This window comes from Berghia stephanieae, chromosome 5 (assembly GCF_034508935.2).
Source record: "Berghia stephanieae isolate SIO BIC M18660-M18661 chromosome 5, UCSD_Bste_1.3, whole genome shotgun sequence".
Lineage (NCBI taxonomy): Eukaryota > Metazoa > Mollusca > Gastropoda > Nudibranchia > Aeolidiidae > Berghia > Berghia stephanieae.
The window spans coordinates 44,736,777-44,752,527 of record NC_088364.1 but is presented as its reverse complement, the minus strand read 5'-3'; the positions used below and the strand labels follow the sequence as shown (position 1 = coordinate 44,752,527).

The window sequence follows — 15,751 nt, the reverse complement described above, 5'->3', positions numbered from 1 at the left end:
TGTGACCTTTGGTGTCATCAAACACAGCACAATACTAAGACTCGACACGAAACTTTAAAGCTCATGTTTAATGTTTATAAATGTTTTATTATGAGAAAAAAAGCATAGATTTACTATCTGAACTCAAATCTTGGAGTAAACGTATACCGTTTTACCGATATTGAGGTTTATTGGTTTTGGTGTCATTTGTCACAAGCAACACGACATGCGTGAACACGTGGAAATTTGTTTCGTTAAATGGCGATTCGCAATTTTGATCCACCCTTCTTACCAGTCTTTGAAGTGCAGCACTTTCATTTGCCTTTCCAGCGTGGCTCCAGGGAGAAAAGGTAAGTTGAACTTTGGTGTCATCGCTATTTTACATTGTCACAAGCAACACTTTATATTGGATATTACAAAGTGCCACCAAAAAATTATGTTTTCAGCTGTTATTCTATTTACAAATATGATATTATGACATCTCACATAAGACTGTGATTTTGACACAATTAATTGTTTCCTTGTAATTCTAATTTTTTTATGTTTCAGGGTTGTATCAATCAAGAAAAAGACAAAACTCAAGCTTTTGACGAATCCAGATAGATAGAAGGGTTGTCAAGAAATTTGATTTGATTTACTATTAACACACTAAATTACTACAAACTAGCAGATTTGAACAGGAGGGCGGATGTTACGGTATGGTTACATGAATTCATTACCATGGCTGATATTTATCTAGTGTTTATGTGACTTCTGGTACTTTTTGTGACCATTGGTGTCATTGCTTAAAATGTCACAGGTGACACTTAAGTTTGAAGTTTTTAATGTATTTCTGTTTTCATGTTCTTCAAAGCTTGAAATGTCATTGAATTACATTTTAACAGGCTATATTACATGTGTTCAGTTGCTATTCTTGATTTATTGAGGCAAAATTGCGTTCTAGTGCCGATTTTGACCAAAGTAATAGCAACAATGGTATTACTAATTTCTAAGTATATATCCAATTTAGAAGTATTTAGTTTCTTAAAATAATATTGAATTTCATTTTAGAGTAGGTTATTGTGCTTTTTTGACTGAAAATAATGATATATTATGGAAGAAAGTGTGATTTGGTGTTGCTTGTGACATAAGTAATGGTGTCACCGGTGTTATGTCACAAGTCACATTCAGATGCTCTAATTTCCATGTATATTTTTATTTTTGAAGTCTTTGGTTTCTGAAATATTATTAAATTCCATATTTAACTGTGGTTATTACACTGGTTTGACTGAAATTAATGATATATTGTCGAAATTGCAATTTGGTATTGCTTGTGACATAAGTAATGGTGTCATCGGTCTAATGTCACAAGTGACACAATGTCGCTAAAAAAGATATGCTTTGGTCACATTATTTCCCAACATTTTATTCCAAAAGTTTCTGAACATTGCAGGTAATAAGCATATGCAATATTGTTGTTGTTGTTAATGTACAAACATTTTTATGAAATAATATATTTGCATTCTATGTTGCTTGTGACCGATGACACCAAAAAGCAACATTTTCTCCAATAGTTGGTAATATTATTTTACTATGATTGTTGTTGATTGTGTCTTTTTGTCTATAACTTACTAAATAAAGTTTGATACTCAACAAAAATCATTTGGTTATTGAGTTTTTGTCTCATTTTGGTGTCACCGGTCACAGGTGACACCAGCAACCTATAGGTATTGTTGACGATATTATGCTGCGTTAGACCTTAAAGTTATCTAAAGGGCCTTTGATTCATGAAGTACGGGGTTTTTGCTACACATATAGCAACATGAATGGACTATTATGTCACTTTTATTTTGAGAAAAAAAATTGGCACCTTTTGACCTTGGCTCATATATATATATATATATATATATATATATATATATATATATATATATATATATATATATATATATATGTTTCATAAAACGTCATCTCTTCTTTATCGTCATTATTATATTTGGAAAACAACATTTTTAAAAATAGATTAACCGCTCTCTCTCTCTCTCTCTCTCTCTCTCTCTCTCTCTCTCTCTCTCTCTCTGTGTGTGTGTGTGTGTCTCTCTCTCTCACTCTCTGTGTGTGTGTGTGTCTCTCTCACTCTCTCTCTCTGTGTGTGTGTGTGTGTGTCTCTCTCTCTCACTCTCTCTCTCTGTGTGTGTGTGTGTGTCTCTCTCTCTCTCTGTGTCTCTCTCTCTCACTCTCTCTCTCTCTCTCTCTCTCTCTCTCTCTCAACTAAGACGCATTCGTAAAATTACGAAATTTTGGCTTTAAATAAAATTTGATACCAGAGAACATAATTTTAAATATTTGAAGTATTATTCAATCATTGTGAGGATAAATTGTCGATGTATAAAGTTAACTATATTTACTATTATTTTTATCTCCTAAAAATTACCAATTTTTAATTTTCAAGTTGGCAAGTCTGTCTTTATAATATCAATGTTTAACTGGTACTCGATGAGAGAGATGAAAGAAAAGAAAAAGAAGAAAAAAACTCCAGTGAAATAGAATAAATCGAATAATTAATTATTTCTCAAGTGGTCTCAAGTCAGTTGATTCAGGTTCTCTATTCACAAAGTAGGATGGATGTCACACAAATCAGGGTCTGTATGCATAGAATGAATGTATTGCCTGGGTTTAATATTGACACGGTACTAGAGATGGGGACATCGTCAACGGTGTCATAATTAGACCTGACTTATTGGAGATGGAGAGGGATAGATGATAATATAATAATATCATATTCCTGTTTTGATATAAGGATGGATGGGGAATGCACATTATTAGTAATTCGTTTATTGTTTATACTCTCTCTCTCTCTCTCTCTCTCTCTCTCTCTCTCTCTCTCTCTCTCTTTCTCTCTCTCCCTCTCTATCTATCTATCTATCTATCTATCTATCTATCTATCTCTACTCTCTCCTTCCTCTCGCCTTCTCTTTCTTCCTCTCTCTCTCTCTCTCTCTCTCTCTCTCTCTCTCACACACACACACACACACACAAACACAGACACATACACAAACACTATCTATCTAACTCTCTCTTCCCCCCCCTCTCTCTCTCTCTCTCTCTCTATCTATCTATCTATCTATCTATCTATCTATCTACCTATCTATCCATCTATCTCTTTGAGTGAGTGAGTGAGTGAGTGAGAGAGAGAGAGAGAGAGAGAGGGTTCCACTCATCCGTGAAATGCATTCTTCTGAGAACAAAAAAATAAAACAACTAAAAAAAAAGAAATCTGGTCCACACCAAGTTCACAAAACAAATATTATCTCTCCCCCCGCACGCGCACACACACACACACACACACACACACACACACACACGAGCTTCGCGAAGTTAACTGAGACAATCATCGTCATATTTGTTTGGCAGGGGATGTAACGAGATATGTTTACTTCTAGCACCTTCTAGAATCACCACTCTAAAACATTATTTACGTTCCATACTTCATCTTATTTATAAAACATGCGGATATTAACCACATGAATAATCGGGAACAAATGTCTGATGTCAAAAAACTGGTTCCAATCTCATTGGAAGTGTAAAACCACTCTTCCGGAGGACTGAATACATACCTTGTGTAAATGATCTTCTGGTTTCAGAATGATGGTATCTTATTTTTTAGTCTAAATATATGCTGGTCGTCAAGAACAATCATCCATCCTCGCTCTTTTAATCTCTTAGAATTGGTCTATACATCCTGCTACTAAAATCATTATGCCACCTTATGAATTATTATTATTTACTTATTCTCACCTCGTATTTTTACACGTTCTCCAACAACGTTGTTTCATCCAGAATTCCTGCTGGAGTCATCAGGGAGGTTCTTTAGAGGTGTCTATGTTTTAATTATCAGAAGCATTGTAATTTACTCACGGAAAACGTGAACAAAGACGAGGAAATGGGCAAGATAAAACAAAACATTTTTTAAAAAATGAATATTCTATTTTTTGTTGGTATTCCTGACCTCAGCAACATGACAACTGGGCATTTCTAATTCACATTTTTTAATGTTTTATTCCCAGATATATTTTCCCCGCTAAGATAGAAGGCGTCAGTCAGTACGTAATTAGTTTTTTCTTTTTTTTTTTTTTTCTCTTTCTTTTTTTTTTTTTTTCTTTCTTTTTTTTTTTATTTTAACGTTTCATTGTTTACAAACTATCCTGTGGTGAACTCCCCGTGGGGTCATTGTTAAGACAAAACATGTCGTTAACCCTCATGGTTCCGGTGTGTTTGTCATTTCTCAAATTATTAACCCTTTCCCGCCCGCGGGCACGGTCTATCGTTTCTTCACGGTGATGGAATCGCAGGAATCAAAACAGTTGGAAACGTGATATCCGCTCACGCCAGAGATTTGATCCGACTCTCAAGTCCAAAAGCAGTTGCTTCATTAGTTGAGTTTGTAAATAAATGGAAGGAGTGAGAAAGTTGGGAAGAGTAAACAAAACAAAACAAAACAAAACAAAAAATACTTGAGCTTTTATTTTACCCAATATCCACCTAACGTGCTCGAAGCGCTTTACAGGGTTCCCTGCCAACAGCAACACTAAACATGTTGGGCGAAACATGACGATTTCTAGACGATATTACAATATTTTTCCGACAGAGAAAAGGCTGTTAACGACCAGGTAGCCTATTCATTTTACACGTCGACACGGTGAGAGATATTGCGTAAATTAAAGTCTTTTCTAAGGACTTAATTATGCGCCGCTCAGAGCGGAACTCAAACCCATGACCTTTCAGTCCGAAGACGAGTGACAAGACCATACAGCCGCACGAGAAGAGCTGAGACCGAGAAGCTGGTAAAGATGTAAAGAGAGAGGTAGCTGCCAAAAAATGATAGTATATAAAAATAGCGCAATATCCACAAAACGTGCTCAAAACCCTTTACAAAGTGTCTCTGAGCAACAGTAACACATAACATGTAGAACGAGACATGGCGCATGTTTGGCGATATTAAAATCTTTCCGACAGAGACAATGCCGTTAACGGCCGGTAGGTACTCACTTTACACCTAAGTACGGCGAGAGAATGTGAGTACAGAGCCTCTTCCATGGACTCAACTATGCGTCGAGCGAGGAGGCTCAAACCCAGGGACCTTCCAATCCGAAAGCGAGTGTCAGACCACAAGACCACATACTCGCACATAACCGTACTGAACCGACATTTGACGCTTCTGTCGACACAGTTTCTGCTTTTTTTTTGTGCGGCTATATGGTCTTGTGGTATGACACTCGCTTTCGGATCGGAAGATCCTGGGTTCGAGCCTCGCTCGGCGCATAGTTGAGTCATTGGAGAAGGATCTCTCACCTGGCCGTTAACAGCGTTGTCTCTGTCCGAAAAAAAATTTGAAATATCGCCTAACATGCGTCATGTCACGTCCTACATGTTAAATGTTCCTGTTAACTGGGGACCCCCTGTAAAGCACTTTGAGCACGTTTAGTGGATATTGCGCTCTATAAAAGCTCAATTTTTGTTTTTAACAGAGGACGAGAGACACCGTTCTGATCACCGATTGACGCTCTTCTCTCGACACAGTTTCTGCTTTAAAACAGAGGACGAGAGACACCGTTCTGATCAGACAGTTGACGCTTCCACAGTTTCTGGTTGAAAACAGAAGACCAGAAACACCGTTCTGATCACCCATTGACGCTCTTCCTTCGACACAGTTTCTGGTTGAAAACAGAGGACGAGAGACACCGTTCTGATCACCCATTGACGGTCTTCCTTCGACACAGTTTCTGCTTTAAAACAGAGGACGAGAGACACCGTTCTGATCACCCATTGACGCTCTTTCCTCGACACAGTTTCCTTTGACAGATCTTGACATCAAACCAAATCAAACACCTCGAGAGTGTCTGCCACCCTTCAACTCAGTGACGTTCATAATTAATAACACTCGTGTGCCTATCGGTGACCGCAAGATGTTGACAAGACAATTCAATGACGTATTTATTCAGAGCTCTAGGACCCACACCTGTTATATTTTTTATTTTTTTTTGGAATAATATTTGAAATTGTGGGAGAATATGAGATTTTATCGAGAAAATCGATTATCAAAGGGATGTTCTTTAACTTACGGTGACCTCTTACCCCGGAAGAGATATCGCCCTTAAAATGTAAATTAAGTGTTCTTCTCTCACTAAACGGCTTGGAAATTAAATTGGAGATTAAGCACTGAAATCTTGGAAAAGCCACGTTGTCCTTGAAGGAATGATTGATGGCTTTCAAAAAGGTATTTGTTTATTAATCTTCTTCATTTCACGTGGAGGATCGTGGAGGTGGAAAGGGGGGGGGGGGGGGGGGTGATGGTAGGTGAGAAGAAGATCGGGGAAGATGTCATAATATATTATAGGAATTTGTCAACTCCAGAAAACACAGAAGACACATTATGTAGACACGTGAGATTTCTGCATTCGAGATGAGGAGGAATAACAGTGGGTGGGAGATGAGAAGGATGAGGCCTCTCTTTCTCTGATTCTTCCTTTTCTCTCTCTCTCTCTCTCTCTCTCTCTCTCTCTCTCTCTCTCTCTCTCTCTCTCTCTCTCTTTATATATATATATAATATATATATATATATATATATATATATATATATATGTCCGTCTCTCTTGGTGTTTACAACATTACGATACTCGAACAAATATCATATTCCTTATCCATTCTTTTTATAGTCCGGACGTGTCTTTGTTTACGGTGAGACCAAAGATTTTAGAACAGTTAAGACAAACAACATAATATCTAGGTATGAAAACGGACTTTTCAAGTTCCCACTTTATCAACACACACACACACACACACACACACACACACACACACACCTGTCTTCCCCCCCCCCCCCACACACACACACACATAAACATTATAGAGATACTAGCCTACTAGAAGATGTGGACTGTAAAAAATATTGAACAAAAATGAATATAGCAGCTTCGAAAGAGGGCAACATACCAAACACGGAACGTTTCGGACTCAAAACACTTCTTCAGCCATTAACAAAACATTACGTTGTTGGTATATTTTGTTATTTTTCGAAGCTTACATATTTCATTTCTCATTATAACAACACACATCCACACACACACACACACACACACACACACACACACACACATTGAAAATTAATTTTACGACGAAAAGAGGATGAGTATGAACAAAGATAAAGGCATGGCATGAAATGATATAGGAAACTAAATTAAATGAAAATAATTATTTGGGGGGCATATTTCGAAGAAGGAGTAACCTGAAACCTCATTTTGTGGGGTTTATTTGAGTTTTTGCTAAGCAAAGCTTTGTTTATTCTTTGTTTTTACCTCTTTCCGGATTAAAAGTGTACAGTGACGAAGCACCTTTATAATTTTAGCTTTTGGATAAACATTTTTTTTTCTAAACTTCAAACAACGCGTACAATGATCTTGAAATATCAGGTTTAAGGATTTTTGGCAAGCTGTTGTCCTTAACAGCCATGAAGCCGGAGTTAATACAGATTTCTATAGGTTGCTGAACCAGTTTCCTATTGAAACGGAAATAAAGAAGAAGAGAAAAAAAACTTGAGCTTTTATCAATATCCATTAAACGTGTTCAAAGCGCTTTACAAGGGGTCCCTGACCAGCAGCAACAAGTAACATGAAGAACGAAACATGACGCCTGTTAAGGGATTTTACATTTTTTTCCCGATTTCCGACAGAGACAAAGTTGTTAACGGCCAGGTACTAATTTTACACATGAGTACGATGAGAGAATGTGAAAAAAGAGCCTTTTCCAAGGACTCAATTATGCGCCGAGCGAGGCTCGAACCCAAGACCTTCCGATTCACAAGACCACATAGCCGCACTGGGGAAATTGGGTGGATTGGCCATACCCTCAGGAAGCCTGCAAGCAACGCCAACAGGCAGGCTTAGGACTGGAGCCTGCTAGGAAAGAGGAGGGTTGGTCGACCAAAGCAAACATGGCGATGAAGCATTGAGACTGAGATAAAAGCAGGGGGAAAACCCTGGGCCCAGATAAAGAAGACATCCAAAAAACCGAGTCAGATGGAAGAGTACTGTTGCGACACTATGTTCCTTAAGTCAAGTAAGTCAAGTCTATATCGTAAAATAAATAACAATGTGAAATTGAAAGTAAGCTTCAATTTAATAAACTTAGATTCAATTTCAAAATGTTATTTATTTCTTTGAGCTTCGAACAGCTTCATTTACAATATAGCGTAAATTGGATAATAGACATTGCTTGCTATCCTTTAGATCTGACGCTAGTCTATCGCAAAGTACTTTCCGCCGCATCTAAAAGACCTAGCTACCCATTCGCTGCTAAATGGATAGGAGGAGGTGGGGGGAGGGGTGGCAGAAGAAAATAATCTCGACTTTACCCGGGTTCGTCTCAGCCCCTTTCCGTGTGAAGCGTCTACTCTACCAACTGAGCTATCAGGACCAGCTTTAATCAAGTTAGAAGTCGTCTAAATTCGTTGATATTTGTATCCCGATGTCTCAAATGGTATTGTGTTGGTGTGGTCCAAATGTCAAGATGTGATATCAACATTAAACCAGTCCTGTCTACTGTTAAATAAAAATTCGTAGAGTTACGACATTTTGGCTCCAATTTCAGAAGTTCACGAGCATCGCTAAGTCATTAAAACTTATTGAAAATGAAAGTTGATGTCAGACTGCATCATTTCAAAGATTTTGAATTGTTATTCCATCTTTGTGAGGGTAAATTGTTGATTTTTAAAGTTAACTATAACGACTACAATTTTCATCTCAAGAAAATTACGAATTTTTAAATTTTCAAGTAAGCAGGTCTAGTTAAACTGATTAAAAATGTGACAATTTGAGTTTTGTCACATTAAAAACTATTACCCTAAAAAAAATAATTATAAATTTAATCCAAATTTAATCCCATAGTGAATGAATATTTTATCACAGAATCACAGAATTTTGACACACTGATGACGGAATTGCAGAACACATCACCCGATGACGCTTCTATGTTTTATTCAACCGCCGTGTTAAAATTGTCACGGATGCTCCTGAACTACTTACTGTGACCAAAAATGGATAGAACAGCTTCAAAAAAAAAAAAAAAAAGAACAAAATACCAACCACGGAACGTTTCAGGCTCAATCCCTTCTTCAGCCAACAGCAAAAAAAAAAAAAGCAAAAAAAAAAAAAAAAAAAACAAACAATAAAAACATAAATACACTAATGAAATACCAAATCGACGGTGGAGAAATGTTCAGTACGTGCTCCAGAAAAATATTGGAATGCAAAAATTCCAAGATTTTTCTAGAGGACGTACCGAATATTTCTTTTCAATTTTTAGAAATTCACGTCGGGGAAACTGACATGTAATTTTCTAGGCCACCTCGTCGACGCATTGCGTTCCTATATCATATTATATGTCCTATATTATTACGTGATATACGACGGTGATATACGGTATATACGTTTTCCTGTCGCCTGCTAGTGGGATACAAACATAGGTTCTACCACCATCTTATCTCTCTAACGAAGGCATCCAGTGGGCGTGTTGGATATTTCGTCTTTCGGTAATTGGATATTATTATCGTCCCGTCCATGTTTTGATTTATTTCTGTCTCCATACGCATACACACTCATGTCGTCATACTAAATATTATTAGGCTAGCACTATTCAGTATCTGATACTGAATAGTGGTTTTGCACTATTCAGTATCTGATACTGAATAGTGGTTTTGCACTATTCAGTATCTGATACTGAATAGTGGTTTTGTACTATTCAGTATCTGATACTGAATAGTGGTTTTGCACTATTCAGTATCTGACACTGAATAGTGGTTTTGCACTATAATACGGTGTTTTTTTTTTCCGAAACCCGACAAAGTTATGGGAAGAGGGCAGCTGTGGGAGTGAATCTCGGACTCAGAGAAGTGTACAATAGTGGGGAGTGAACCTGGGACTGGGTTTCAGCGGGTTTCGTAATAAAAAGCCGGACAACACCTGGCAATTCCGACAAAGTTATGGGACGTAGGCAGCAGCGTGTGTGTGTGTGTGTGTGTGTGTGTAGAGGCTGAGGGGGGGGGGGGAGGAGGGGGTGAACCTGAGATTCAGGGAAGTGTACACCAGTGGGGAGTGAACCTGGGACTCTGGGTTTTATAAAAAAGCAATAACAAATTGGGGGGGGGGGGGATTACTTTTGTACGAAACCCGACAATATGCGGCAAAGAAGTGGAAAGTAGGCAACGCGTGGGGAGTGAACCTGGGACTCAGTGAAGTGTACACCAGTGGGGAGTGAACCTGAGACTATGGTTTTCGGCGAGCTTCAGCTAGTTTCATATAAAATCAATTACTTTTTTACAAAACCCGACGAAACCTTGCAATATCCAAGAAAGTTATGGGTAGTAGGCAACAGTGGGGAGTGAACCTGAGATTCGGGGAAGTGTACACCAGTGGGGAGTGAACCTGGGACTGGGTTTCGGCGGATTTTGTTATTTTAAAAAAGCAATTACTTTTTGTTTACGAAATGCGCCAAATGCCAACAAATTGGGGCAAAGTTATGGAAAGTAAGCAAATAATGGGGACTGAACCTGAGACTCAGGGAAGTGTACACCAGTAGGGAGTGAACCTGAGACTCTGGGTTTAGGCGAATTTCAGCGAGTTTCATATATAAGCAATTACTTTTTTATGAAACCCGACGAAACCTGGCAATATCCGACAAAGTTATTGAAGTAGGCAATAGTGGGGGGTGAACCTGAGATTCATGGAAGTATACACATGTGGGGAGTGAACCTGAGACTCTGGTTTTCGGCGGGTTTCAGCGAGTTTCATATAAATGCAATTACTTTTATACGAAACCCGGCAATATCCGACAAAGTTATGGGAGATTCAGGGAAGTGTACGCCAGTGGGGAGTGAACCTGAGACTCTGGTTTTCAGCGTGCTTCAGCGAGTTTCATATAAAAGCAATTACTTTTTACGAAACCCGACGAAACCTGGCAATATCCGACAAAGTTATTGAAGTAGGCAACAGTGGGGGGTGAACCTGAGATTCAGGGAAGTGTACACTTGTGGGGAGTGAACCTGGGACTCTGGATATTGTAAAAAGACAATACCAAGGGGAGGGGGAATTACTGTTTTACGAAACCCGCCAAAACCCGACAACGTTATGGGAAGCAGGCAGCAGTGGGGAGTGAATCTGGGATTTGGACACAGATGAGGATTGAACCTGGGACTGCGAGAGGCTGATACCAGGACAGTGAGCTCAGAATGTACTTTTATTTCGAAACCTACCGAAATTATCAAAAGTTATGGGAAGTGGGCACCATTGGGCAATGAACCGGGACTCAGGGAAGTGCACACTGGTTGAGAGTGAACCTGGGACTGTGAGAAGAGGATATCAGTGGAAATGAACCTGGGACTATGGGAGTTGGGTACCAGACGAGAATGAAGCAATTACTTTTTTACGAAACCCGCCAAAACCCACCGAAAAACCATAGACTTAGGTTTATTCCCCAATAGTGTACACTTCCCTGAGTCTCAGGTTCACTCCCCCACTGTTGCCTACTTTCTTTCCATAACTTTGTTGGATATTGTTGGGTTTCGTAAAAAAGTAATTGCTTTTTTGTTACGAAACCCAGTCCCAGGTTCACTCCCCAATGGTGTACACTTCCCTGAGTCCCAGGTTCACTCCCCACTGCTGCCTGCTTCCCCTAACTTTGTCAGGTTTCGGCGTGTTTCGGCAGGTTTCAGGTTTCGTAAAAAAAGAAACACCCCTAAAAATACCACGTGTATTCAGTAAATAGATGTCAATTGTAGTCTAATATTCAGTATCTGTTTAAATTATTATTATTATTATTATTATTATTATTATTATTATTATTATTATTATTATTATTATTATTATTATTATTATTATTATTATTATTAGACGTCTTATTATTATTATTATTATTATTATTATTATTATTATTATTATTATTATTATTATTATTATTATTATTATTATTATTATTATTATTATCATTATTATTACTTTTTATTATTATTATTATTATTATTTTATTATTATTATTATTATTAATATTATTATTATTATTATTATTATTATTATTATTATTATTATTATCACGTAAATTTTAATATAATACTGCAATTAATTCACGGAAGTACATCATTCAATTAAAAATGGCAGAAAGTCTGGCCACATATTTATAATGAATCAGGATTGTCTTAGATGACAAAACAAACAAACAAACAAAAACAACAACAAGAACAACAACAACAACAAATGAGACAAACAGAAAAAAGCAAGATTTTTAAAAGTAATAAACAATAGAAGAGCACATCAATGAAAAACAACGAGATTATAACACATAAAAGATATTCGTAATAAATCGATAACTGATTAAATAACTCCTACTACTTGATTTAAAAATCATAATCATAATAATGATGATGATGACGATTACAACAACAACAATAATAATAATAGTAAGTAGAAATAATAATAATAATAATAATAATAATAATAATAATAATAATAATAATAATAATAATAATAATAATAATAATAAATAATAATAATAATAATAATAATAATAATAATAATAATAATAATAATAATAATAATAATAATAATAATAATAATAATAATAGTATAATATAAACATTAAAATATATTACAAGCAAATAAAATGATTAAAACAAAAATATTGGGGAAAAATAAAAGTTAACCCGGCCGGGATTTGAACTCTCGAACCTTAAGTTCAGAGTCAAACAGCTTATCCATCAAGCCATGGTGTCACTGAACTTTTAGTGACATTTAATCATGTCTATTTAGACATTAAAAAATGTATTTGAATGCCACTCTTCTTTTGATATTTTGAACTATGTTAATTGCACAATAGCAGAAATTTAAAAATAACGATCAAAATATTTCTACAACTTTGAATCGGGCTGTCAGTTACTGCACGAGTGCAATCTGGTAGTAGGTCAGCAGTTTATTTACATTCAACTGAGATTGTCGCACTTTTCACTCTCTCTATAATAAAAGAGTTCCTTATGGATACTGAATAGTGGCAAAGCACTATTCAGTATCTGATACTGAATAACCACTTCCATATTATTATTATTCGAGTCTGTCGCTAGAAGTATCAAATCGTGCTCATTAGGCCCGTGAAGCCGGACTTTATCCCGGTATTTATTGTGTGAAATGGACTAAATCAATTACTTGCTACTGCTACCCTTTGGATAGGATACTAGTCTATCGCAAAGTACTTTCCACCAGATCTAATAGACCCAGCGAGTGCTTTACCAACTGAGCCATCGGGACCCCTGTAATGCAAGGCATATAATATTTGTTTAACGAACGAAGAATTTAGACGGCCAGTTTGCAAGCATCTGGGAGAGATTCAGTGATGAGGGGAAAAGAGCAAATGATTATTGATTCAATGCTATGCCTGATTTCGGGACAATGCTACAGTGTCATAAAATTTTAATGTGTACCAAGCAGCTTAACAGAAGAGGTACATGTTTTACGCTTGGATACACAGAGTCTGTTGATCACATTTTATTTCATTTTTAAATAAAGAAAAAAAAGAAAAGAAAAAGAAAGCAAAAAGAAGAAGAATTAATTGTGCTTGAAGAAGATATTATATTATGAGTTCAAGTTAGAAACTTCCAAACCACAGCTATTCTTTTTTCAATTTGGCACTTCTTTTAAGTCTCGTGTTCGAACCTTTATTTTTTTTTTTCATGTAGGAATTCATTTTAATCGACGTCGACTTTACTTTAATCCATCAAAATTTGAATTAATTTCCTCATATTATTTTATTTTTATTTCGCCAAAGAGAAACATTGTATTTTCTCTGTATAATAGGGACTAACTAAACCAAAGACTATCTCTGTAAGTGCGCATTAAAAATATGTAAATTCCTTACGCAGGAAATTGTTAATTAATCTTTTGACCAAGGACATTTTTTTCTTTAATTAATCGAACATGCCTTATGACTTGAGAATATTATCTTTGGGCATTCCAGACAGACATTGCAAAGGAGAACAGATCTGCTGCCGTTGTCGTTAACTTAAAAAAAAAAAAAAATAGGATTTTTTGGTCTGTTTATTTTGGCCAGAAATTGGGGGAGTCCCGATAGCTCAGTTGGTCGAGCTATTTTCCGACCCCCCCCCCCCCCTACCCCTCTCGCCCCTGTCTACTCAGCACTGATTAATCAATTATTTGTTGGACACCTTGTAATCCCCACATTAATGTTTAACGTCAAAAACACTCACGTTATTGTTTATCAGGCAAAATCTGAAGACAAATGTTCTTTTTTTTTTTTTTGGGGGGGGGGGGGGTTTCTGTTGTTCTCTCTCTCTCTCTCTCTCTCTCTCTCTCTCTCTCTCTCTCTCTCTCTCTCTCTCTCTCTCTCTCTTTTAAGCCACTAAATATATAACCCAAAATGTTAGTTTGTAAATGGCCGTTTTCTCGGAAGACCAAAAAAAAAAAAAAAAAGACTTGGCAGGTTTTGTAAGTCGCAACCGCAAAAATATGGGGTTCCGATAGCTTAGTTGGTAGAGCACTCGTTCCACACGCAAGGGGACCTCCCCTCCCCCCCCCCCCCCCCCCCCCCCCCCTATTCCTTCCTCCTGTCCACCCAGCATGTGATTGGGCAGCTGGGTCTGTTAGATTTGGCCGAGAGTACTTTATGATAGATTAGTGTCCTATCCAAAGGATAGCAATTAAGATTTACTATTGTCCGTTTTACGCTATGGGATAAACTCTGGCCCCATAATAAGCCTAATGGACCACTACTAGATACGTCAGAAATAAATGCCATGCTTTGGAATCTCTGACACATTCTAGTGCCATAATCTGTTTTTGATTTTGAAGTAAAAGAGATTTCTGGCTAAAATGAGATAAATGACGCTTTGTAAGTGTAGGTACTGTCAAGTCAATCTCCCACACAGTTCAATCTATCTATCCATCCATCTATCTATCTATCTATCTATCTATCTATCTATCTATCTATCTATCAATCTATCTATCTATCCATCCATCCATCTATCTATCTCTGCCCTCTCTTCCTCTCTCTCATATTACGTGACCAATCGTGTCTAGATGATATGCCGGCGTCGACAAGTGCAGAAAACCAAATTTTAAGAATAAATCTTGAACTTGAAGTGGAAGAACATAAAATGCTAGACCTTGTATTATTATAAAGAATGAATATTCATGAACTGTAACAGCTAGAATTGTGTAATTAAAGGGAATTTCAAGTTCAATTCAATTCTAAACATAGAGTCCACTTCGACAGAATGGTGTTGGTGACATAATATTATTCAAATTCACTGATCAGGTGGTATTTACGTCTTACGGATTACGACGTTCGTTGTGAAAAGGTTTCGCATATTTAAGGAACCAACAGCGGCTCGCTCGGCACATAAATAAATAAATTATCACAGAATCTGGCAACTTAATCTGGGATCTCTATCATTCGGTCGAATGATAAAATCAACAAACTATATGACTACAAAACAAATACATAACGATCTATGATACGCTATAATGATGATATATTATTTTAAATCATTATTTGTTTATAATATTATTATTCCATGGGTTACCTGTACTGTTAATAGGTAGTTTGGGTAAGTGGTTGGGTGTGTAGGGTGTTATGGCCTTTGCTATAAACATCTTTTCAAGTCTAATCGTTAGTTTATTCTCGTTCATATCTCCTTTGCGGCCGTGTGGGCCTGTATCATACTCGCCTTCGGATAGGA

General features: G+C 36.9%; 1 protein-coding gene across 10 annotated transcripts in view; it reads right to left on the bottom strand.

The window, feature by feature from the left end:
* The window catches only part of LOC144972997 (netrin-1-like), a 192,977-nt gene that overhangs the window by 139,573 nt on the left and 37,653 nt on the right, over positions 1–15,751 (bottom strand). The window lies entirely within an intron of this gene.